The 24,962-nt window shown below is 45.5% G+C and overlaps 1 long non-coding RNA gene across 1 annotated transcript; it reads right to left on the minus strand.

Moving 5' to 3' along the window:
* Positions 1–385: 385 nt before the first annotated feature.
* LOC116155327 (uncharacterized) lies at positions 386–23,736 on the minus strand. Its single transcript, XR_010383362.1, has 6 exons — positions 20,535–23,736; positions 18,879–19,256; positions 14,927–18,782; positions 13,714–13,964; positions 12,583–12,780; positions 386–11,986 (listed from the first exon to the last, which is right to left on the minus strand). It is a non-coding gene; the product is annotated as an uncharacterized LOC116155327 (long non-coding RNA).
* Positions 23,737–24,962: the final 1,226 nt, after the last annotated feature.

Here is a 24,962-nt window from a genome sequence, read left to right on the forward strand (position 1 = left end):
TGTTGAAGGCCTAACCCCCGCCAGCTGGTATTAGGAGGTGGGGCCTGGGAGGTAATTAGGTCATGAGAGTGGGAGCCCTCAGGTATAAGGTTAGCGCCCTCACAAGAAGAGAGGCCAGAGAGAGGCTCTCTCTCTGCACATTGTAAGACACAGCAAGAAGACAGCCACAGGCAAACCAGGAAGATGGTTCTCACCAGAACCTGACCATGCTGGCACCCCGAACTTGGACTTCCCAGCTTCCGGAACGGTAAGAAATAACTTTTTGTTGTTTAAGCCACCTAGTTTTTTTGTTGTTGTTGTTGTAGCCACCTAGTCTATGGTATTTGGTTAAAGCAGCTTGAACTGACTAACACATTACATAGCATATTGCTAAAAATTTGGCAGATTAAAAGGATACTTATTTATTCTGTCAAAGTCCTGCAGGTCAGAGGACCAAGTAGGCTCATTTGAGGTCTCTATTTAGGGACACACAAGGTTGAACTCACGGTGTTGACCAGACTGGGCTCTCATCCAGAGGCTCCTTCAGATTGCTGGTGGGATTTAGCTCCTCGTGGTTGTGGGACTGAAGTTCCTGCTTCCTTGCTGGCTGTCCTTGAATCCTCCCCATGCTTCTAATCTCTGATTTCCTCTTCTGCTACCAGCTGGAGAAAACGCTCTGCTTGTCACAGGCTTGTCTGGTTAAATTAAGGCTACCTGGATAATCCCCCTTTTGCTGTGTAGCATAGTTATGGGAGTGAAATCTCACCCTATTAACAGGTCCCACCCACACAAAGGAGAATGGATTATACAAGGATGAGTGTAACTGAGTCAGCTTTAGAACTCTGCCTATCACCACTAGGCTAAGAATCTGGGGCTTTGTTTTGGTTAAAAAGTTTTTGGAGAGGGATGCACATGGCTGAATTGTGGGGTTTAGAAAAATTGCTGGGCATTAGTGTACAGGTGGGACCGAGGTGAGGAAAGAGTAAAGACAGGGAGCCCAAAAGAGCAGGGATGGGATGATGATGGCCTAGACTAGGGCAGGCCCAGGGGAAGCTGAGAGAAGACAGATAGGAAAGAAATTAAGAAGAGAGACTTACTAGGCCTGGTGAGTCATTCTGTAGGACTTTGACCTTTTGGAACACTTTTGCATCCATTATTTCATCTGCTCTTCATTACACACCTATGAGACAGAGATATTATTCTCTCCTTTCTGACAAATAGGAAACTGGCAAGTTGTCAAACATCTCTGTGTTTCAAAGGTCATCCCCTGGATCTGTGATCCTGGGCACTTGACTCAGCCCCACTCTTCCTGGAGCTCAAGAAAAGGAAATTGTGGAGCATAGATTTATGGCCTTATTATCGTGTACCACCCCTGTTATTGTCATTTACCCTTGTTGTGCCCATGGCAGTCCCTTCCTAAGTGAAACATCCAGGGGGACCCGAGTGACAGACATGTGGCTGAGGGTAGGACAGATTCCTTTCATCCTCTAGAACCCCCTGCATTCTCAGTGAGGCAGTGAGAAGAGAGGGGGCAGCTCATCCTTGTGAAGTGGAAAGGAGATGGGCGGTGGGAGAGGTGGGGGATGGGGGAGATGGGGAGAACTTCTTAAATTTCTAAAAAATCATCACTTTAAAAAAGGAATGAAAGGGGAAAGAGAGGGTGGGGGAAATGTGGAAAGAGAGTAAAAGGGTGTGTGGAGTAGCCCAAGGACCTCAATTCTAGTCTATCTAGTACCTCAGTGACACCTATTGATTGTAAGGGATACAAGACTACAGAAGAAAAATGAGGCATTATAGAGGAGCAGAAAGGAAGAGAATTCACTCAGTCCCACCAGGCAGAAATAACCCTTTTTAAGATTTTGGAGCCAGAGTTTCCAAGTTTTGTATGTGAATGTGTGTCCTATAACAGGTACCTACTCTTCTAGAAATCTGCTTTTGTGGTTGATCATTACTTACAACAGCTGTCAGGGATGGGTCCCTGGGGCCAGTCGGCGGGAATGCAGATTCCTGCAGGGGCTATTCCCCCTCCCCCATCTTCCCCCATGACCTTGGACAGGAATCTGGCAAGCCCCGACTTCCCCTCTCTCCAGGAAAACAGTTCAGTTAGCAGGCCCTAGACTGCCTATTCTTCAGAAACAAATCACTCCAAAAAGAAAAAAAAACCACTCCATTAAGAAATTCAGCTCAGTAGTCTCAGCCCTTAAATGCTTGTTTTTTCTCCAGCCTGCCTGAATAGGAGAAAAGCAGAAAGGAGAATTTTAAATGGCACATATTGATCGGCTTGGCTCACCAAAAGAAGGCACTTTTACCAGCTTTTCAAATTACAATTTATTCAATAGTGAGAAAGTAACTCAATTTGAGAAGGAGCGTTGACACCCTTAGGAGTTCCTGTCTCACCACTTATATTTTATCATTATTATCATTCACTTGTCACTCTCTGGAAGCCACTGAGCAAAGCACAGTTCTTGGCACCTAGGAGCCAATCAATAAAGGTTCTTGAATTAATGAGACTGTGACTGGAAGGGAAATTCAAATTCCACAGACTTGGGAAATTTGATGTGGGCTGAAATGAAATTATCCCCTTTGGTCAGTACTGGGAAGATCACAGTGTTTTGAATCAGCTTGACCTCAGTGCAAATGCTGCCCCTTTTCGTCTCTGTGAACACTTGACATCTCTGAGCCTTAGCTTCCTCACCAATAATAGGATAGATCTCTTCCCTGCATGTTTGTTGTGAGGTTTCAATCAGATTCTCCCCATCAAATGCATCTATAGAACCAGAAAAAAGAGAGTGTCAAAATACCCTTGAGAGTGGTACTTCTAGATCCTGTTTTTCTGGAGACTAGGGTTTGATTTCCCAAAGGGGAGGCAGTTATATCTTGAGTCCATTAGAACAGTTGTTGAAATAAAAAAAAATGTTGGTTTTCTTTACTTCCCACTTCCTCTCCCTTGCTTGCAATTTCATAAGCTGTCACTAGGGCTAGAGCGATGCGTCGACTCAGAACTGCAGTGAACCATACGTTAGGCTGTTCATTTGACGAGTGCATGATTTTTTTTTTTTATACATTCCTTCTCCATTTTTCTGTCTTCAAATGATCTGAATTTCTTTACCCGTAATGAAAGAATCTTTTTGCCTATTAGTTTCTCACCTGTCTCATTGCCAAAGTTGTGGGGTGCATCTTTGCTTGGGGCTGTCAGTTGTAGGTGAGAAAGGAGATAAAGAGGGGGGAAACCTTTGCAAGTTTCTGAGTGCTTACATTTAGGGCCAGTTGATGACAACCTGGGAGAGATTTCCTGCTGCTTAATGTCCTGGGATGCTTAAGAAGCTTCCAGAAGATAAGTGGTTAACTCTTAGGTCAAACATTGGAATTAAGAACAGAGGTCACAGTGGCACGAAAAAGAATTTTTTTTAAGTTGCATGGGGTTTTCTTTTATTTAAAAATTTCCTCAGTCAATTCATTTTATTCCATTCTATTTACTTCTTTCATTTATTCATTCTTTTCAATTTCTTTCTTTCAAACATTTATTGGGTGTTATATTGTGTGTAGCTCTGCTGTATTTCGGCTTTGGAGATATATCTGGGAACAAAGCATATGGAGTCTTTGCCTCATGGAGCTGATATTCAGGTGGTAAAGGCAGACAGCTGAACAATAAACAAATATAAGACAATGGCAGATAGCAATAAATGTTTCAAAGAAAAATAAAGAAGCTAGAACATTATGGAGGTAGCATTTGGGCAAAGTAACAGCAAGGGCAGAGTAAGCCTTTGAAGAGATCTGGGGGTGAAGGAATGTTCTAGGAAGAGGAAATAGAAAGTGAAAGACCCTGCAGGCAGAAGCGTGCTTTGTGGGTACAAGAAGCTTAGGGTGGGGGGCAGTGCGACCAGAGCACATGGAGCAGAGCGGGGAGTGGAGGGAGAGGAAGCCAGAGATGTGGCAGGGCCCTGAGCACATGGAACCTTAGAGAACGTGCTAGTTACTTGGGATTCTAGTCTAGGTTTGTTGGGAAACCATGAAAAGGTGCTATAAAACGGTTGCACTGTATCCCCCACAGATTAACATGTTAAAGCCCTAGCTCCCTCTACCACAGATTGTGACTGTATTTGGAGACAGACTTTATAGAGATGATTAAATTGAAATGAGGCTGTTAGGGTGGGCCCCAATCCAATATACCTGGTGTCCTTATAGGAGGAAATCTGGACACACAAAAAGATACCAGAGATGCATGTGTGTGGACAAAACACCGCATAAGGCACAGTGAGAAGGTGGCCATCTGCAAGCCAAGGAGAGAGGCCTCAGAAGAAACCAAACCTGCTCATGCCTTGATCCTAAACTTTTCAGCCTCTAGGACTGTGAGAAAATAAACTTCTGTTGTTTAAGCCACCCACTCTGTGGTATCTTATTCTTATAAGTGAATACAAAGGGTATTGAAGTACAGATTGTCACAGCCTGACTTTGATTTTCAAACAATCACTCAGGCTGATAGAGAGGAAGGCTGTAGTGGGGAGGAGTGGAGTCAAGGAGACCAGTTAAGAGGATACTGAGATGATCCAAGTAAAGGGGGATGGTGGGTTGGACCAGATTGGAAGTAAAAGAGGTGATGAGAAGTGAACAGATCAGGTAGATTTTGCAGGCAGAGCCAACAGGACTTGTGGGAAAGACAGGAATTAAACCTGCTGGCAAGGTCAGGCTTGTTCTGAATGTTCACTCAGGCACTGGCTAAAGTCATTCATACCATGACCCCCAAGAGATTCTGGGTACTGAGACAAGATCCTTAAAAAAAAACAAAAAAACTACTAAGACTTTGGAGCCAAACCAGTTTTAGGAGGAGCAAAAGGCAAAAGCTACTGAAAGAAAGGAAATTCTAATACAGTTCTAGAGTCAGAACACTTGGGTTCAAATCCTGGACCCACTTCTTACTGTGTGACTTTAGGGCAAGTTATTTAAGTTGTCTAAATCTCCGTTTTTTCATCTACAAAATGAAGATGACAGTATCTACTTCATGGGCCACTAGTGAGAATTAAATGAAGTATTTACGTAAAGCTCTCAGCATAGATTCGGCTTATAGTAAATGGTCCATAAATGTGATGTATTGGTTAGTTTTGCTGTGTAACGGCTCCCTCCCCAAAACCCAGAGGCTGAAAATATTAAGCTCAATATTATTGCTCATGAATCTACATGTCAGCTTTTTTTTTTTTAGGGGACCAATCAGGAGCAAAAGAGAAGAGCTCTATTTCCAAAGGGCCTGTACACTAGGCACAGTGGAAACACACACAAAGCTCACAAACCTTTGCACAGGTTGTAGGAGTTTGTATGGGTGGACTAGGACTGCCTGGGGGATTTGAGTTCAAATTGGGCTGTGTGATCTGGGGCAAGTTCCCTTCCCCACTGTGCCTCAGTTTCCTCATATTATGAGGGAAAGAGTTGGAACAGACAATCTTGAGGGTTTCCTCCAGACATGAATTCTACTGAATGTATGTAACACTGCCTACCTACCTGTGTCTTAAACAAATAAATAAGGGATTACTTGTCTTTTAGAAACCCTGAGCTAGGTGGTCTGGACTGATGTGACCGCTCAGTGACATCATAAGAACAAGTCCTTTTCTGTCTCTCTGCTCTGCTGCCCTTCGAGTGTGGGCTTGTTGTCTCGTGGTGCCAAGGTGATCACTGCACCTCCAAATGCCACATCTTTGTTTAAGCATCAAAAGGAAAAGGCAGAAAGAGAACAAAGATTCACACCAGTGGAGCCAGCCTCTTCTCATAAAGGAAGCAAAGGCTTCCCTGGGAGCCCCATCCTGATGACTTATGCTTATATATTATTAGCCAGCACTCTTCCCCGTGGTGTTGGCTGCCAACAGTAACTACTAATTCATAAAGCCCCAAGAGGGTACCCTTGGGTCCTCATACCCACGAGGAGATCTGGCCAGTCTGCTGGCTTCATGGGGGCCTGTGGAGAGGTTGTACCCCTGGGAGCAGGTCCCACATAATCCCATGGGACTATAAGTTACTTGTTTGCTTGATCTCACCTGGAGCTTCAGGACCTGATGCAGGGTCTGGGTCACTGCAGCTGCGTGGCAAACTTCTGTGAATTAGCGAATTGCCCATCAATGAGTGTGGATTTCAGTGGGCTGGGGCACTCAGGGAGCGAGGGATCTATACAATTGGATTTTCTGGCAGCCTGAGGGTGAAGCAGAAAAGCTTATGATTTCAAATTAATTCTGGCAACACTGAGTGCCTTCCACATCCAAGGCTCGGAGGCAAAACTCATGTGCTATATGTGTGTAATGGTCAGGATCTTGGCAGGACAGATGGCCCAATCAGGGTAGTTCAGGAGAGCACGGTGAGGGACCCACAAAGGTGTGGGCAGGGTTGAGAGAAACCAACGCGGGTAGTATAGTCCCCCAGGGCTGGTGATGCTGGGGAGCTGTTAACACCCCTGGGCTGATGGAGGAAGGGAAAGAATTCCAAAAGAAGAGGAGAGCTCTGGCTGGAGCTGGAGCTACAGGACTGGACTGCCTGGGAAGGGCTGTGGCCTTCCATAGAGGAGCCCCGCCACTGGCCACTGCCCCGGACTGGGGCCCCGGCACAGAGGGAGCTGGGGAATAAACACCTCATGCTCTCCTCCCATCCACTGCTCACCGGTTGCTGTATCTTATCTGCTGAGCTGGGGACCAGAGCAGGGCCCCGCTGAAACAGTCTATTGAGATCAGACTCAGGGGCACAGAGCAGCCGGGGAGGGTGGAGAGAATCTGGGGTGGAGCAGACAGAGACTATCCCGCACAATGTTTACATTCACATGACTACTCTTTGAGGTGGATATTACTGTGTCCACTCCTAAATGGGACAACAGAGGCTCAGTGTAGCTCAGTCATTTGTCCAGGTTCACACAGCTTGTTAGTGGCCAAGCCAGGACTACAGCTCGGGCTGTGTGACTCTCATTCCATTGCTCGTGACTGGTTCCACGCCACCTCCTGCCCCAGCCTGCTAGGGAGGAGAGCCTACTCATTCCTTTGGCTTCCAGATTCTACTCAGGAATGATGAGACCAGGGTAGGAAAGAACTGCCTTTCTGGGTGGGAGAATCAATTCTGCAAAGCGCGGGATTGGAATTTGGATGCCAGGGATGGAGATTTTCTCTTTAAAATGGAAGAGAACTGGGTCAGCAATCAGGAGGGCTGAGTTCTAAGGGGGCCCCACTAGAATTGGAGGCACAATAAACTGGGCCAGTGTTATGTGCCAGGCATGTGCTAAATGCTTCATATACAACATAGCAAACCCTCAAAGGCACTTACTATTATTTCCATTCTCTGGCCCCTAAACAAAAGCACAAGGAGATTAAATTACCTGTTAAAGGTAGATTCAAATTCAAGACTGGCTGCAAAGGCCATGCTCCTTCCTTTACTCCAGTAGTTGGCCTTTGGAGGCCTGAAAACTGATTTTGATCCCCTTGGATCCCAGTATTTTTGTAAAAAAATGAAACCAGTGGTCAACATCTTTAAATTCTACAATTTCACATAAAAGCCTGAATTTCTGACTTCTGCTGAATAACTGGAAGGCTGGAAATCCTGGGCTCACATTCTCACAAGGCAATGATTGACTAAAATTGGGTAACAGCTGCCTCCTTATAACGAAGGATTGGTGTCCCTTTTGCCACAGTCCCCACCACTCCCTATTGTGCCCAACATGGAGGCTGAGAATCAGCTGCCTGTACCTTTGGGTCTCTTATACTTAGTCCACTTCACTGATTTATGTTGCCTGCTTGGCTCTGGTAGGGTTTGCGTCTCCAAAATGCCCACTTCATTGATGATACAAGCTCATCTACTGGAGTGAGAGAAGCAAACATTGGACCTTCTAACAATATGTATGATCTCATTAATGTTTTATAACATACTTACTCTATCAATACAATAGTCATGGCCATATTTATAAATAAATTATGCATATATATTGGGGGTATTTGCTCAGAACCGTTTTTCTGATAGGGCTCTGAGATAGAAAAGTTGAAAGATTACTGCTGTTAATCACTACCTTTGTATAAGCTGTAAGACGTGAAAATCCCTTTGACTTTCTAGGCCTAGATTTTGTTTTCACTGGAAAGTAGAGATATTGATACTGTCTATCCTGAAGAGTTGCTTCAAAATTCTAAACCTCCAGCAAACTATAAAGTGCTGAGCAATAAAAGCAGAAAAGCCGTCCTGGGAGGAGTCACTTGGCACAGCCAGCCACGTGGTGGCTGCTCCTCTTATGTTAATGTCAACCTGGAAGGGGAATTGGAAGGCTCCCCGTAGGGTGTCCAGTCATAAAGCCTGGGCTGCCGGCTGACCTGGTCCAACCCCCTACCCAGCAACAAGGATTGATTTTCAGGTTTATTAGTGCTGTTGGTGTGCTCCTGGGGCAGACAACCGCTCTGCTCTCGTTAAAGAGGAGCAGCTGCCCCATTTCTGTTCACCTTCCCCTCACCTCCAGCCTACACCTGGTATCCTGGGGAGAAACTTCCCCATTTCCTTCAACTCCACTGGCCTCGTTTGTTCTTGGGTTCATTCTGGCTTAGAGGGAGTTGAGGTTTAAAGGCAGGGGGTACTCAGAAATACAGGGGACGGTGTCAGAGGAGTGCTTGCCCTGGTATGGTCATGTCAAAGCTCCCACCCACTAGAAGGGAAGAGGTGACCCTGAGGCCAGGCACTTCATAGCTTCTCAAGGGCAGCTCTGCCTGAGAATGGGGGCTTAGACCTCCCAGGGTGGGCCCTTTGGTGGGCTCAGAGGGTCAGACAGACCCTGAGTGGTGTCTGAATTTCTGGGATGGGATGCTCCAGGCACATACTTCGTTCCTTCTGTCATCAAAGATGGTTGTGGAATTGTTCAAATCCCCAAGGTGTGGAAAGAAAGGTAATGTTAGGCAAGATCACAGCCCACGAAGGAGTAGAGTGAGGATGACCAAATGTCCTGCTTTGCCTGGGACTGAAAGGTTCCCTGGGATGTGGGCCAATTCAAGGCAAGTGGGAAAGAACAGACATCCCCAAAGGAGCCGGAACTCAGGACTTCGCCATCTGTCTCCAGAGCCCATGTGCTGAGCTGCTCTCCCGCAGTGCCTTGAGGGAGGACAGCGAGAGCCACGGGGGCATGTGCAGTGTGACAGGCAGTGGACACCCGGAGGAGGAAGGGGAAAGAGCCTCGCATATAGGGACAAGTTCTCCGTGTGGTTTTCCTGTCCTGGGGTGGGGAGGGAGGGAGGTGAGAAGGGGGCTCCGTATCCACTCTGACTGCAAGATGAGATTCCAGCAGGAAGAGGGCCAGAGGCTGTGCAGGTCCTGAGAGCTACTGTTTATGGAACATCCCTGCATTTACAGCTTCAGTGCCAACACCTGGGAGGGAGGTCTTCACAGATGAGGACACTAGGGCTTTGAGAGGCTGAGGAATCTGCCCAATGTCCACCGGAGTCCCTGCGGGTTGCTGTAACAAAACACCACAGACTGGGAAGCTTATAGACAGCAGCAACTTACTGCTCACAGTCCTGGAGGCTGGAGGGCCCAAATCAGGATGCCAGCATGGTTGGAGGAGGGCCCTCTTCTCGGTCACCAGACTTCTCACTGTACCCTCATACGATAGAAGGGGCTAGGGAAACATGTGAAACCTCCTTTATATGAGTACTAATCCAATTTGCAAGGGCTCTACCCTCATGATCAAATCACTTCCCAAAGCTACCACCTGCTAATACTATCACCACTGGGGATTAGCATTTCAACATACAAAGTTTGGGGGAAGGGCACAAACATGCAGACTGCAGCACCCCTCCCCCACGTTCACAGTGGCAGGGTCTGCACTTGATCTCGGGTCTAATTGTTTCCAGCACCTATGCTTTCACCACAAGGCAACACTGCTTCTGCAGGAGGACTTCCTTAAAACATGGAATCACTTCATACGATTATTTTAAGTCAGGAGCTGGCAGGGGTAGGAAGTAGGTGGTTGTGAATCTTTCTGTGCCTTTTGAGTATTCTCGACTTCCCGTTATTGTTTGGCTGGGGTTAAGGCAGGGAGAGTGAGCCAGACTTCAGTGTCTCATATTTCCTGCTCCTTAACACTTACTCAGGAGAGAAGGTCAAAGCTGTTAAGTGCAACAAGGTCTTGGAGGTGTCTGTGGATTTCAATTCACCACCAAAAACTCACGCTCGTCCTCAACAAACCCAGCAGTATTTGGCTGAATTTAGCTCAGAGGATACAGGAGGCGTGAGGCTGCTTGAGCCTGTTGGAGTGCAGTGAGTGGTGTTACCACACATGTGCACACCTTGGGCTTAATTTATCAGTGTTACTGATTGTAAAAAAAAAAAAAAAAAAAAGCTATGCTTTGCAACTGCCTATGGGCAAGCACCAAAATGAAAGTGTTATTTAACATACCGGAGAGAGACCAACAGTCATTTAAATAGCTTTAAAAAGTATGGGACCCCCACTGGCTGTAAAAATACTATCTCCTTGGGAGATTCATTCCAAAGAAGAGCTTTTTCTTAGATCCTGCAAATATATGTAGGTTCAGTCTTTGTGTATTTGAGTAAAAGTCATTCATTTATTTATTTAGCCACTTCACAAACATTTATTGAATGTCGCCTGTGGGCCAGGCCGTGTGCTAGAGGCTGTGAGGATATAAAGAAAGATGAAAATGACTAGGATCTTTCCTCATCAAGTCCCCAGGTCATCAAAGAAGATAAGACATAAAAAGTCATATACTACTGGCTAGAAACGGAGAAAGGAGAGCATTCCAAGCAGGAGAGGTGGCCTGAGTAAAGATCTAAAGGATGGAAAACCAGTGCACTTGGGGCAGGAGGGCACAATGGAAACAAAGGAACAGAGAACACAGCTCCCAGCAGGAAGGAAGTACCCCCTGATGTCAGACCTCATTCCCAGAGATAAGGAGATGTATACATAAGCCAGAAATAGGTCCCAGGAAGACCTGATGACGGCCAGTATCAAGAGTTAAATGTTGAAAAATCAAAACCCAAAGAATGACACAAACTTGGGGAACCACCAAAGCTGGGACACAGATGATGAGGTTAGAAGTTCAGCTGAGAGAGAGAGCTTGATATGGGCTGGAGGAAATGTAATGTGTTTCAAGGGCAGAGCAGGAATTTAATCTAGAGGTGGGCTTTGCATGTTGGAAGGAATGTCCTTGGTGGGAGAGGAGGGCCAAAGGCATTCTGAGGAGAAGAAATTGCCCTAAAAGGGTGGGGAGGAGGGAAGGAAGAATGCCTGGGTTGGGTGAGTCCCTGCTTTGACAAGGACAGAAAGGTCCTGCTCTAACCTCCTTTCCTCCTGGACAAGTGACAGGTAGGTGTGAAGAAGGGTGGCCCAGGTTTTGGAGGCAGACAGATATGGGTTGGGTTGAACTCCAGCTCAGTGGCTGACTCATTTTAAGGCACTTCTGTTACCTCCTTTGGCCTCGGTTTCATTTGCAGAAAGCCTTAACCAGGCTTCCCTAGTGGGGTTGCTGTGGGGGTTAGAGCCTTATGCCAGTTAGAGCATCCTGGGCTCAGGTCATAGCAGGTCTGTCCCAAGTCGCCCGGTCTTCTGTTTTGCCTCTCTAGGTTGGCTTCCTCCTCAGGAGCCTGGGTCACATCCATGCACCTATTGACCTAAAATTATTAAAATAGCAAGCTATTTTACCAGCAAAATTTTGCAAGGAATTGCAATTTGAGACACACAATCTGTGGTGAACCACAGTCCTGCCTAGAGAACAAAGGAAGGGAGCCTGCTTTTATAGGGGAAAGGGGGGAATTGGGAGGGGCCGTTCTCAATGAAGGTTCATTGGAGAAGAGCAGACGTTCGTTGGCCGAGCTGTGGTTGCTCACTGGCTGGGTTGTTGCTGAGCGAGGAGAAATTCTCTCTTGGGGGTAGGCCAGTAGTTGCACTTTCCTCCTGTGGGGTATGCAGCTGACCCTGAGTACCAGGACAGGAGAGCGCCCTCTTCTGGCTTCCTGACTCCATTTTAAATGAGGGTCCCACGTACTAATTTTTACACACCACCTGGGGGAAAAAAGAGAGTTGGGGCCTCTCTCATGGCTTATCTCCTAGGTATGAGGAGATCTCCCAGAGCCCCAGCAATTCACACGCTCCTCTGAACCACTCACTGACAGAGGGGCCGGGACTTCCCTTAGACCAATTAAGCCCCTCTCTGGAGCTGGGAGGTGGGGCATATTCCTGCCCCATGGGAGGAGAGGGCAGAGGCTGCGGTACCCTGCTTAGACAGACTTCCTGAAGCACCCACTTCAGAGACACTTTGCAAAATGCTCCATATAGAGTAAGTTCTCAGGCCGCAGAGGCCACAGATAACTGCGCTCAAGGTGTCTTTCCTTAATTGTGTCTGGGGTCCTTAAACCTCTAAATAAAAGGGAGAGGAGAAAGTGAAGTGAGATTCTGAGACAACTAAAGCAGCTCAGAGGGGTTAGCATCAAAATCATAATATTGTCTATAAAGTTCCTTTAAATCCTTATTTCATGGCTTAAAAAAAAAATTGTCTCATTTCTCTCCTATTCTCCAAGGTATAGCAACCTACGCCTTTTCATTTAGTCCTCACAACCACCCTGTTCCTTGCGGGAACATTCCAGAGTCCTTCCTGCTACCTCTTTGTGCCTCTGGAGGTTGGTGCCCACGGCGATTGTGAACCCCTTACGGGCCAGGCTACCTGGATACAAATCTCAGCTCCAGCATGTCATAGCCTCTGTGCTTGTTTCTTCATCTGGAAAAATAATATCCTAGCTCTTCGGGTTGTTTTGATGATTAAAAAAATAGTTTCGTCTTCTGTGTCTGGCAGAGGTAGCCTGTTGAAGATATGGAGATTTTTGTGAATCCTGGGAGTCTGGATTCTTGCCACTTCCTGCCATCTCATCAAAGAGCAGAGCAGAGCATAGGGCCATGTGAAGGGAAGGAATGTGCAACTTAATGAAAAGCATGTATTTCATAATTTAAGGAAATTACAGTATTATTACTTTCCAGCATAGCTGTAAGATATAAATAGATACTAATAAGTAAAATCAGGTTAATTACTGAAAAAGGTACAATTCATAATAGAATTGCATTATATAAATACTTGCACATGTGAAAGTCTTTTAGTCTACGTGGACTTTAATTGCTGCATTGGCATGGAAAATTGCTGACTCTGCCACCACTAGTTGCGTGATTTCAGGCAACTCTCTTTAACTTTCTGAGCCTCAATTTTATTGGCTGTAAAATGAGACTAATAATTTCTTTCTTGTAATAAAGGACCAGGCGAGGTAATGTGTGAAAGGGCTTTGAAAACTGGAAAGCACAATACTTTCCTTAGGTATTTAATAATTATTGTAACTAATTATCATCCACAATAAAAATATATTCAAGGAAAATGTAAAGACTTACTGTTTGAAATACCAACCTTAAAAAAAGATCCAGAAATACTAAATTTATGCTTTTCTTTACAGTAGTGTCTACAAGTTGAAGACACTTTGCTTTTTTAGACACTGTCTTTTTAAGTTAACATCACCTTTGGATCTCAATGCATCTTCTTTAGGGACTGAGCAATTGGCGAACTGTTTCAGACAGAAATCTGGGAGGTCCGAGCTCCTGGATTAAGGCAGCTCCCTCACAGAACGTATTTTCTGGGTAAACATGAAAACTGGATTAAACCAAGCCTTCACTGTGGATAAGGAAAATTGATGCCCTGTAGGCTGAACTCTTTATAGTCTTACTACAGAAATGGAATCACTATTTATACTTACGAGTTCTGCCATCTCAAGTCATGGCTGTTAGCTCCTGTTCAAGTTCACATAGCCATCACCATGGAGACTCAGTCGTCCTGGGTTAAAAGCAACTAATGTCAGACCCCTGCTGGCCTAGTCTGGTACTGCAGGGGGAAACAATCTCCAGCTCCTATTAATGGAGAAATTGGCTATATGAGCAAGAGAGCTGAGGTTCCAAGGATTCAGTCTTGCCTCACTTTATGTGTAGGTGTCAATATTCACCAAGAAGTCTGTCAAAATGGAAGCAAGAGGAAAGGTCAGGCTTGACGTACAATGGAGAACAATGGCTCTTAAGAGGTAACCAGGGGGCATAGTCTCCCTTCAGGGCAGTTTGGGGTTTGAATCTGCCTGTCCCACGAGCTGGCTCTTCATAGCTAATGGCAGGTAGTGTATCACTTGTTTTTCACTGTGCTTTCAAACTCAGGGTTCATTACATAGTCTAACCTCTGGGGTGGGGGTGGGGGCAGGGGCAGGGCAGAGGTTTTCATTCTGCCTCTAAAAGGCAAGGGGGAAGAAAATCTGAAGGGTCAAGGTCAAAATGAAGTGCTCAAGGATATATGCGATGGGGCCACTGTAACAGGTGGTGGAGTTTGCAGGTATAAGGAGCGCCCAGAATGACAATTCTTTTCTTCTGGTGGTCTGTGTGCGCCTCCTCTTCTTCCGTGAAACTAAAATAAAATGGGGCCTGCCCCTGCAAGGAAAATGGGGTCCAGGGAAAGGAAGCACAGAGAAGCCCAGGGATGGAGAGAAAAAACCCAAACAGAACAGGAAGCTCAGATGAAGAATGCAGAGCTCTGGTTTTGAGGAAGAGGATCTTGATCAGTGCTCCCGGTGGTAGAATCAGACACAGAAGGAATGAGGACTCATTTTTGGAGAAGCAGAGGCAGCAAAGCGGCAAGATGGCTGAGGTGCCTGGCTCAACTCCCAAGCTAGTGTTTTTGGCCACAGTGAACAGGTAAACCCCAGGGAGCAGACCAAGGGATTGGAGCCATGACAGATGGAGAAAGTCATTCCACTTTCTCGATTTTAACATGGCCTGGGAGATAAATTTTTCTTCCTCTCATGGTAGAAAGCGCTGAGGAGGGTTTCTAACGGCCAGAAGTCAGGTCCTTAACTCATTTGGTCCACCTTAGTGGCCCCATGACTTGAAGGTCACAGGAAGAAGATGAAATTGTACCAGGAACCAGGGTACCTTTCAGCTAAGTGCCTCGATTCCTCCCTCTTCAGGGCTTGTGCCTCTTCAGTTTGGCTTGAGTGATGCAAATCCACTCTTCCTCGTAAAACAGAATCATCATCTCATTAGCATCCCAGAGAATATTCTGTGATTGCAGGAAGGAAAGCTTTGATTATCAATCTAAACACAGAGGCCTCAGTGATTTTCAAAAGCACTGTTGGCTGTGCTGAGCAGGCAGGGAGAACCCACCCTGGATTTTCTGTGGAGTAGTCCTCTACATGGAAGAACTCTCAAATACTTAGCTAGTCTCCTGTTGATGGATACAAGGTCGTTACCACATTTTTGCATTAAAAACAATGCTACATGGACATTCTCTTGCAAAAAGCTTTGTACATGTGTCATATTTCAGTTAGAGAGATTTCTAGACATAAGATTGGATACAACCAAATTTCCTTTCAAAATTTTATCAACTTATAACAATAATGCTAATATTAATCATAACTATCTTATTTCTTGAGGGATTACAATGTGCCAGATACTGTGTTAAGCACTTTTCATGCATCATCCTGTTGGTCATCACATTAGCCCAGAATGGTAGGTTCTATTATTATCCTCATTTTACAGATGAGGAAATATAGACTCAGGGCATGTGAGTTACTTGTTTAAAGTGACTTAGTAAATGCCAGACCCAGGCAGTCTGATCCATTATTTCCCTCAAAGGAGAACCTACCTCTATTTTGGAAAGAGAGCTTGGGTAAAATGGGCGGTGATCTTGGCCACCACTGTGGGGAAAGGAATCCAACTGGAAGTGTCACCGTCTTGAGTCTTCATTAGCAAATCTTTGAGTTTGGTGTTGGTACAAGGACATCAAGCTCAAGGACACAAGAGGATTTCATTCCAGCTGTGCCTACAAAACTTCTTTGTAAAATGCATCATTCAACTGACCTAGTAGTTGTTCTGTTTAATCGCTGCCAAACAACTGGTTGAAGTGATTTTTCCCCCCAAATAACTGGCTGTCTTGGTGTTCTATTGTGTCAGGCTAAGAGCACTAGAAACGGGATGGTTTAAGGCCACAGGTGTTGTGCATTCCTAAGAAACGGAACCCCTCGATAGGTGTGAAACAGTATGATGGGAACTGGGGACCACTCAGGCAGTGGCTTTCTCCAGGCATGTTTGTGTCCCTGAGCTCCTCTGGATGACATGCCTTTGTCCTTGGGAGAGAAAGGGTCAGAGGCAGCTAAGGAGGAGGCAGAGGGAAGACAGCTGCTCCAGCAAGTGGGGATATTAATTCTCTACCATTGCCCATTGCTCTTATTACATTCCAGTGGATCTAATAATCCCCTAAGAAAATACCGCCCTGCGTCTCTTCTTTACTAGGAAGGGCGTGAACTCTGTAGGGGACAGCCTGTGACCACATGGAGGGTGTCACGCACACTTCCTATATTAGGAACAGGGTCATCACTAAATCATCAGCCTGATGATACACACACGTGCACACAACACATGACATAGGACCCGTCTGTTGGGGGGTGAGGGCTGGTGTAAAAATTTCACTAGACTTGTAATGAGGTAGAAAATTGTACTTTTTAAGAACTCCTTTCAGGGAAGTAATTGTGTGGAGTGGAAAGAAATACTCTGAAAGCCATTCGGAAGTGGGAGGGAATGAGACCCCCAAAAGAGTAAGCTGGAATAACAACAGATGGCCGCTAAATGGTCTTTTCTAAAAAGGGGGGGTCAGGGCTTTTGTTTCTATGAGTGTGGTATGCAGGTGGGGGGCACAGCCTCCAATGTGTCCCCCACCCCCACCACTACCTGCACGCCACACTCATAGACGGGTGCCTACCACCCTGTCCTCTGAATAAATGCTTACCTAACAGTCAAAAAAGAGCAGTTTGGAGGGGGTGCCAACTCATTTTTCCTGATGTGCCCAACATTTCCCTCTCGTGTCTTGCACATGCGTACACACACACACACACACACACGTTCACTGGCCTCTCCCACCCCCATGCTCCTGCAGGTCACACTGATGCACCTGAAGTTTCAATGCTAAAGTGCCAGGGAAGGCACCTGAGAACGATCATGGTCAACTCTGCACGAGGCCAGGCACAAATACCCATTTTTAATGAGCTGACACTTCAGTTTCCTAGTCCAGAAAAGGGATGTAGCTGTTAAGCTGGAATAAAGAGGCCTGCCATTGCACAAGGCTCCCTGAGCACCGTCACTGGGTGCTTGGTGTTTTGCTGTGTAGAGGTCTCAGCCAAGCGGCCAGTGCTGCCCTGACTCACCATGACAGTAACCTCAGAATGCAGCCTGGAAAAGAGAATCAGGGTGAGGGGAGGGAGAGACCCAGAGAGAGAGAGAGAGAGAGAGAGCCAGAGAGATGGGGTAGGGGGAGAGAGAACGAGAGAGCCCCAGAGGGAGACAGAACCACACACAGACAGAGAGAGCTGGGGGGTGGGGAGAGCGAGAGAAGAGCACAGCCCGCGAGAGCTGCACCCCACATTCCAGACGGCGCCCCCTGACTAGGAAGCCTGCGCTGTGCTGAATGCTGACATCTGTGCAGGCCAAGACGAAGGACTCCCGCCTATGCAATGCTCCCCTCTAGTATCAAAGAAGGAATCTTGGGGTGCCTCCTAGAATGTTCTAATGTACACTCTTGGGTCATGAAACAGACTTTCTTCTCTGGGAGACAGTGGCCAAATCTGGACAAGAACTCAGGTTTTCCAACAGCTGTATGACCTTAGGCAAACAATTTAATTTCTTTGGGCCTCAGTTTTCTCAGCAGTTAAATGAGGTCAGTTGGACTCATCCCTAAATAGGTGTTTCCTAAAATTGCTAGATGGAACACAGGAAAACCATACCTCATTCCCTTCTTAGAGTTCCACAATGCAACTGAGCATATAAAGTTCGGAGAAGTCCCACAGGAAAGAAAGCTGTGTGTCCACTGTTCCACTTCCCAGCTCACTCAACTATAGGACATCTTTGTCATGACTTCTACACATCAGGTGTCTTAGTCTGCTCCGGCTGCTAAAACAAAAGACCACAAACTGGATGGGCTCATCAACAAAAATGTATGTCTCGCAGCTCTGGGAGCTGGGAGCTGGGAGCCTGAGGTCCTGGTCAGCTTCTTGTGGGCTGCAGACTGCTGACTTCCCATTGCATCCTCACGTGAGAGCTCTGCTCTCGTGTCCTAATTACTCCACAAAGACCCCACCCCTTAATGCCATCACATTGGGGGTTAGGATTTCAACACGCGAATTTGGGGAACTTGAATATTCAGTCCAAAGCATTTGGAGAAATGTCGTTCTCCATAAAGTCCACCTTTATGGCCAGCCCTAGTGTATCTGTGCACACATACACACGTGTCTGTGCACATACATACACATGCATATTCATCCCCACACGCGTGAACATATGCTTGTGCATGCACACACATATATGCACACACACAGAGGAAGAAGAGCTGGGATTCCTAGAGGAAGCATCTTTCTGTTTCCACTGTCACTTCTCGCTTTGCTAAGAGCCTACAATGTGAGAGCTGGAAGAGCCAGAGACATCCTCCCATCTAGCTGACTCCACCCCTCATTTCAGGGGTACTTAGAGGCAAGTTGCCCGGCTTGTTAGTGGCCGAGCCGGGATGGCAGTTAGATTTCCCAGCTCTCCTCCCTCTTCTCCTGAAGAGCAGATACCTTTTGGTGGCACCACGTGCTTTGGACACTCATGCTGGGGTAGATGTAGCTAAAGGTGTCTCCCAGTTTTCTGCATCAAGATGTAATATCTGGAGCGACTCTGGATACGGATGCTATCAAGATGTCAGTCGGCAAGTCCACAAGTATTTTTGAACATCTGTTCTGGGTCAGGCAATTTTATCAGCCTTGGTAATATAGGAATGAACAAACAATACAAGCTCCAAAAAGGCACCGACAGTAACCATGTGAACAAATAAATACGTATCATTTGACTCACTTACAAAGTTGATATGAAAGTGTGACTGGGAGGGCGTGGCAGAGAGAGCTGAGAAGCAGCCCTGGAGAGGCTCCAGACAGGCCAAGCGGACAAGCCAGGGTGGGCTGCAGGGGGCAGGCACCATCCACAGCCCTCAGGGGACTCCATCTTGATGGACGATGGTCGTCACGATACACAGTGATCACAAGCTGCCACTCACTCAGTTCCTCCTGTGTGTCAGGCACTGTACTAGGACCCAAAGGTCCAGCTGCTCCTTCAGCTCCTCAGAGTTAGTTAGGGACACAGCCAGCACTCGAATCAAGTCTGTCTGCCTCTAAAACCCAGCACGAGGAGGAAGGTCATTCCATTTTTCCAAAGACAGAAGACCACACATTGCTTTTTCCTGGAGATGCAATACTGGGGTTAAGTGGTTCATAACGTTAACAGTTTCTCCCTAACAATTCAGGCTACATTTGTACTTTTCACTTCATTCCATCACTCTGAGGCCTCACCTCCAGAGACACCCCTCTTCCTCAACGACACACACAACATCAGTTCCATCCTGTTATCTGATGCCAGTCATGTTTACACCTCAGCAGGGACAGCAGTATGTTTCTGTGAGTGGAGATTTGGTTTTTTCTACTCTGTTCCCTCCCAGGAGGGAACCTCAATATTTTTTCTCAAATCAGACATTGTGTGTGGGTTTGGAGCTGAGTTGGCGAGACGATAGATACACACCACACCTTATTTACTTTCTCTTCTGTGGAAGGGTCTCAGCTGTGTTTCCTCCCAAATTGAATTCTCTTACTCTGAAAGAATGACCCAAGCAAAGAAATTTCCCAAACATCTGAAATCTGAGAATTTATGCCTGGAATCCATGAGGCTCATGGTTTCCAGATGGAGAGACCGGAAGAAGAGGCGGAGGAGGGGAGAAAGGAGGGTGGGAGGATAAAAGGCGAGGGAAGCCTGAACTCTGGATCACTTCTGCCTGCCTGGTGAACGAGGCCAGCGCCTTATTTGTTCTGCAAGTTTGCCATCTGACAAGGCGCCGGGCCCGAAGAAACACAGCAGCTGTGCACACCCCCTCCTGAGACTATTCCAGTGACTATCAGTCAGTCAGTCATCATGAAATGCAAAATTATCTTTTGTGAAGGCAGCGACTAACCTCGGTAGCACAACATAAAAGAAAGCCCATGGCTTGGCTATCAAGAGGGGCATAAACACTCCAAATGGATTTTCTCACCATCTGGGAAATGGCAAAAGACATTCTAGAAACCTTGGCTTCTGTACACCACTTAACCATAGGCAACAGTGGACCCCCAGGTAACCTAATTCTTCTTCCACGTGTCTTGTCCTCATGCCAGTGGGGAAAGGGGTTTAAAAGGTGACCTAGTTTTGAGTAAATTAACAGACAAGTATACTCTGGCCGTAAGTGAGCTAAGTGTGGTCTCAGAAGGAATGCGCTTTTTTTGACCAGACAGGCCAGTATCTTCCAGGGGAAAAAGGAGTTTGGGGAAAATAGATGAGAACTCACCTGTTAGCAAATAGGAAATTGGTTTAATTGCTGAGAAAATACCCATTTTTATTGTTATCGGTAGTTTATGATCGTCTCCACCCATAATCACCCCACTGACACCACCCGCCCCTCCCCACCCCCCACCAAGCCAAACCGCAATCTTACTCATCTATCGTGGCTCTTCACACTTGGAACAGGCTGAATGTGTTACTAGGACACAGCCATCCAATTGGGTCAAAAGGTCCCAGAAGCCTGAATGTGTACAGAGAAACCAGACACAGAAAGGTTACTTCCAGTCAACACCTGCAATTTCCAGATGCCCTAATAAAAATGGTGAGGCAGCAAATATTCCTTCAGGCCAGAGAACTACACTTGGAATCAATGTTTTCAAGAGCCAAGCAAAGCATTCAGGCTCTTCATAGCCTGATCCCCTGGCCTAGGACATGTAAATGTGGAGCTACACTCTGGCTTTGGGGAGAAAGCAAGCAGAGGTGAACATATTCTGTAATGGCATGACTTCAACAGACCATTCATCTCACCCCAAGGTACGAGGGCTGCTGCCTGCCTCCTCGGGCTGAGCAGTGCCCAGAATTTATGAACTTCTTTGGAGCATGATGTGAATCTGGGGTCTGAGCCAGGCATTATCATCAGGAAAAGGTGGACAATTTCCCTCTCCCTCCCCACTCCTTTCCTATTGCTGATTGTACTGTTCAGATGTGAACTATGATTTAATCCCTTCTGCTGCTAAGGGTGTTACAAAATATTGATTGCAATGTAGTCATTTAAGAAAAGTGTTTAAGTAAAAGAAAAAAAAGGCAAAAAAAAAAAAAAAAGAAAGTAGAAAAAAATTATAGCAAATGACAAAACTCATCGTTACCACAAGCAAAAGATGGATAAGCAGGGAAAACTCCTTGCCTGTATACCAATGGGAATGCAGCTGATTAACTTAGGTCACTTCTACGTATAATCAATGTGGCGTGTGCTTTTACAATCACGCAGTGTTGAAAGCAGTGCATCTTGGGAGAAAGGATTATTCTAGTCACATGCTTCTAAATGTCTTTATCTTAGGGTCATTAGATCAGGGCCAAGTTGCCACAAAGTGTTCAGTGATCCACGGGAAATGAATCATGTCTTCATTCCAGGGCTTCATATATGCATTACATCACTGTTAGAAGCAAGCGACTCTGTGGTTGATGGCTCCAAAGTGGATGCAGGTCAAAAGTGACCATGGAGACCAAATTCCCTAGTCAGAGTTTGCCACACAACTCCATGTGTCCTTTGCTTCTGAATTCTCTCTTCTCCTAGCAACAACTACTAAATATCAGCTTCCTAGGCTGGTATTACGTCTACACAAGGTTTATTCTCCTTGCAGCAAAGAATAGGAGAAATACAAGTGAGAACCTGTTATTACAGGTTAAACTGTTACACCCAACTTGTGGTGAGGGTCCCGTTTCTTTTTATTACACCCCAATTCTGCTGTAATGAGTACTGCTTGAAATAAATGGGTAGTTAATTGACAGAGGCTTAGAGATAACAGGGATGCTTAAATGATTTTTATACTAGCAGTATTTGTTGTAACAGAATTTGACCTGTATTCTGGTTATTAGTTTTATTCATCACATTGGAAACTTGGCACTTCCATTGTTCATGACATTCTACACAAAGCACTGTAGCATGAAAGTCACTCTCAAAGCCATGAAAAACAAGAGGCTCCTGGAACAATAAAACCTCAGGTAGTGGGATGTTTTGTTTTGTTTAGCTAAATGTTCTGCATACTCAAAGGTTTATTCCTCTTAACTCCTGAAAGGGGGTTTGATTTTGTTTTGTTTACCATTTGTGATACAAATATTTCTAAAATGGTTGATATGCAAATGTTTTTCTTTCTTCTGAGCACAATTTAGTTTCTTTAGGTGTGATGCTCAGGGTCAGCACTTTGAATAAAATTATATAGTTCTATGATAGGTATTTCAAAATTGTAATGTGTTTACAGAGCTATGTTTGGTATTATGTGTCCCCCTAAAACAGTGCTTTTTGAGCTCTTCAGTCTACTTAAAATGTCTTGTCTTCTTTATTGCTGTCAGCTCTTTTTCCTTATTGACCTAAGTTTCCTCTAGAATTCTATTTCTCACCCTTAAATTTAATCTGCTGTAAGCTTGGAAACCAGACATCAGACATTTAGCATTACGTGTGAAGTAGGAATAAACAGGTTCTGAGTGGGTGCTTTATGGGCAGGTACGTGGCCTTTCCCTTACGGGGGTGCTTCATAGTATTTATTTCAACTGGTCAGAAGCCTTGTTTGCTTACTTTCCAGTTCTCAGTCATTTTTGAAAGGGCCCGGCAGAGGTTTCAGATTTTCCCAGTTCTGTCTCAATTACTCATTGTCAAACCACTCCTGTGGATTCCATGCTCAAGAAATAGGGATAGGTGAAGCTGACAGATGGCTGATCCCTGGGTAAATGAGTTGCTACTGACTCCCTAAAATGGTGTGAAGGTTGTGGCCCATTTTTGTAAGGCAAATGGTGTGCTGTGGCCATGATGGCTCGACTCGGTGAACAGACAAGCTCCTTTCGCAGTCCCTTTCCAAGAATATGAAGCTGGACTACTGTCAAGCTGTTGGAGGTACCTTCAAGATGTTTAATTAAATTACAGACTCAGTGCCAGAGTTGGCTGACTTTTGGGATTCTAAGACTATGGCCAAAGAAGCCATGGCTCTGCGTCTTCTGGTGATTTCATTATTTATGGCCTTGAAATAAAAAAGATAAAGCAAGTCTAATCGTTCCCTCCTTCCAAAAGCGCAGTTTCAGGTCAGAAGAGGATTTCATTGCTCTCCTTAGCCTTCCTTCCCTCACTGAACACTGTATTTTGCAAACTGTACAAAACAAGGCCTAAAAAAGGCAAACTCCTTTGCCCCAAGGCCAAACTATAGGTGTACGTGGGGAGAGGGGTGGTGGGTGATACTATTTACTAGCATAAGGTGGAATCAGTGCAGCCAGGAAGGAGGGAAGAGATTAAGAGCAGGGGCACAAAGTCTGCTAGACCTGGGTTTAAATCCTGGCTTCTCGTTTATTAGGGTTTGACCTTGGGCCCAGTATTTAACTCTCTGATTCCTGACTATAGGGGATGATAACACTAGTGCTATGAGAATCGAATAAGATAATATAAAAAGCAACTAGGACAGTGCCTGGCCCAGACAAAGAGCTTACTAAATTGTAGCTATTATTATTAACAAAATGAGTGATTTAACTTGGAGGCTGCAATACTTAATAAGTGCAGATACTCAGCAGAGCCAGTTATTGACTTCAAGCAGCCTTTCTTTTTGTTTTCTTTTCTGTGACATCTTCTTCTCTTATTAATACTGGCAGCCTGACTTTCGGCTGGGTGTACCTACCTCGGGTGCCTTGTTAAGGCCAGGAGATACTCCAGACCAGCCGCAACTTCATGCTTTTATGAGTGCAAAGGAAATGGGGCCACCTGTAAGTTGGACCAAGCAAAGATCAATGAAACAAAGAGTTGTAGCTTTCAGAAGGAAAGACAATAAAATGAGAAAGGGCTGAGGCAATGGGATGTGGTGTTGAGATACTGGCACCTGGAAGTAGGGGAGAAAACCTCCAAACACATTGTGGTTCGTTAAAACACCGAGCCTCCCAAGTGCTACAGCGCTTGGCTATCCCATCCCACCAGGCAGAAGTCTCCTGGGCAACTGGGGAGGGAGGAAGCAGGGCCTAATGACTGCTACAGGAGACAGAGAGTCTGCTGGCCTGGCTTTATCAGCGTGGCTCACTGGGTGACCTTGACTGACTCGCTCCATCACCCTATCTTGAAGAATTTCTCTGAAGTTGACATAGCCCCCCGCTAACTAAAGGGGATGGATGGAGACAAATTTGTTTCAGAGCAGGGTTCATAAACCGCAGCTCCTCCAGACACACTTGCTGGTGGGTTCTAAGGATGGATTTTTAAAGACTGAATTTTAATGCCTTTAGGTAGGACTTGTACTTTCTAATGCACACAGTATCTACTATCTTGAGTCTTCTCATTTTGCCTCTTGGTTTTAATGCATCCTCTGCTCCTAATATTACAAACTAGATTAGAACTGCTTCATTTATAGCTTAATTCTATCTTGTCATCATTTATATCAAATATGTACTTCTAAGGTTCCACAAAGATGATTTTGCTGGCCTAACTGTAATTTGCTGTATGAAGACTTTTTTTTTTCCTAGAAAATACAGTAAAAATTAAAATCTGACCTCCCCCTGGCTAATTTAAATTACCAAGCTTTAATGTTATTTGAAAACATCATTCATGACCCAGAATTCTTTAGTTTATAACCTACTTTGCTCAGAAAATTTAACCTATGCATGAGTCATTTCACTGTGAGGAGAAAACACCTCTCTAAATAACAATGAATTTAAGTCTGTTCTTTTGTCACTTCCCAGAGATCTCCTAAAGCCACTCTGGAGAAGTCAGGAGCGAGTAAGTCTCCCAACTCTCATACCCAAAACACCATCATCTCCAGCATTATCACAGTTAAGAAGGCAGATCGTCATAAATATTTACACCTAGCAGGGTCCTTTGTGCACAACTCTGAGAGACAAA

The sequence above is a fragment of the Camelus dromedarius genome, chromosome 12 (genome assembly GCF_036321535.1).
Source record: "Camelus dromedarius isolate mCamDro1 chromosome 12, mCamDro1.pat, whole genome shotgun sequence".
Classification (NCBI taxonomy): Eukaryota; Metazoa; Chordata; class Mammalia; order Artiodactyla; family Camelidae; genus Camelus; species Camelus dromedarius.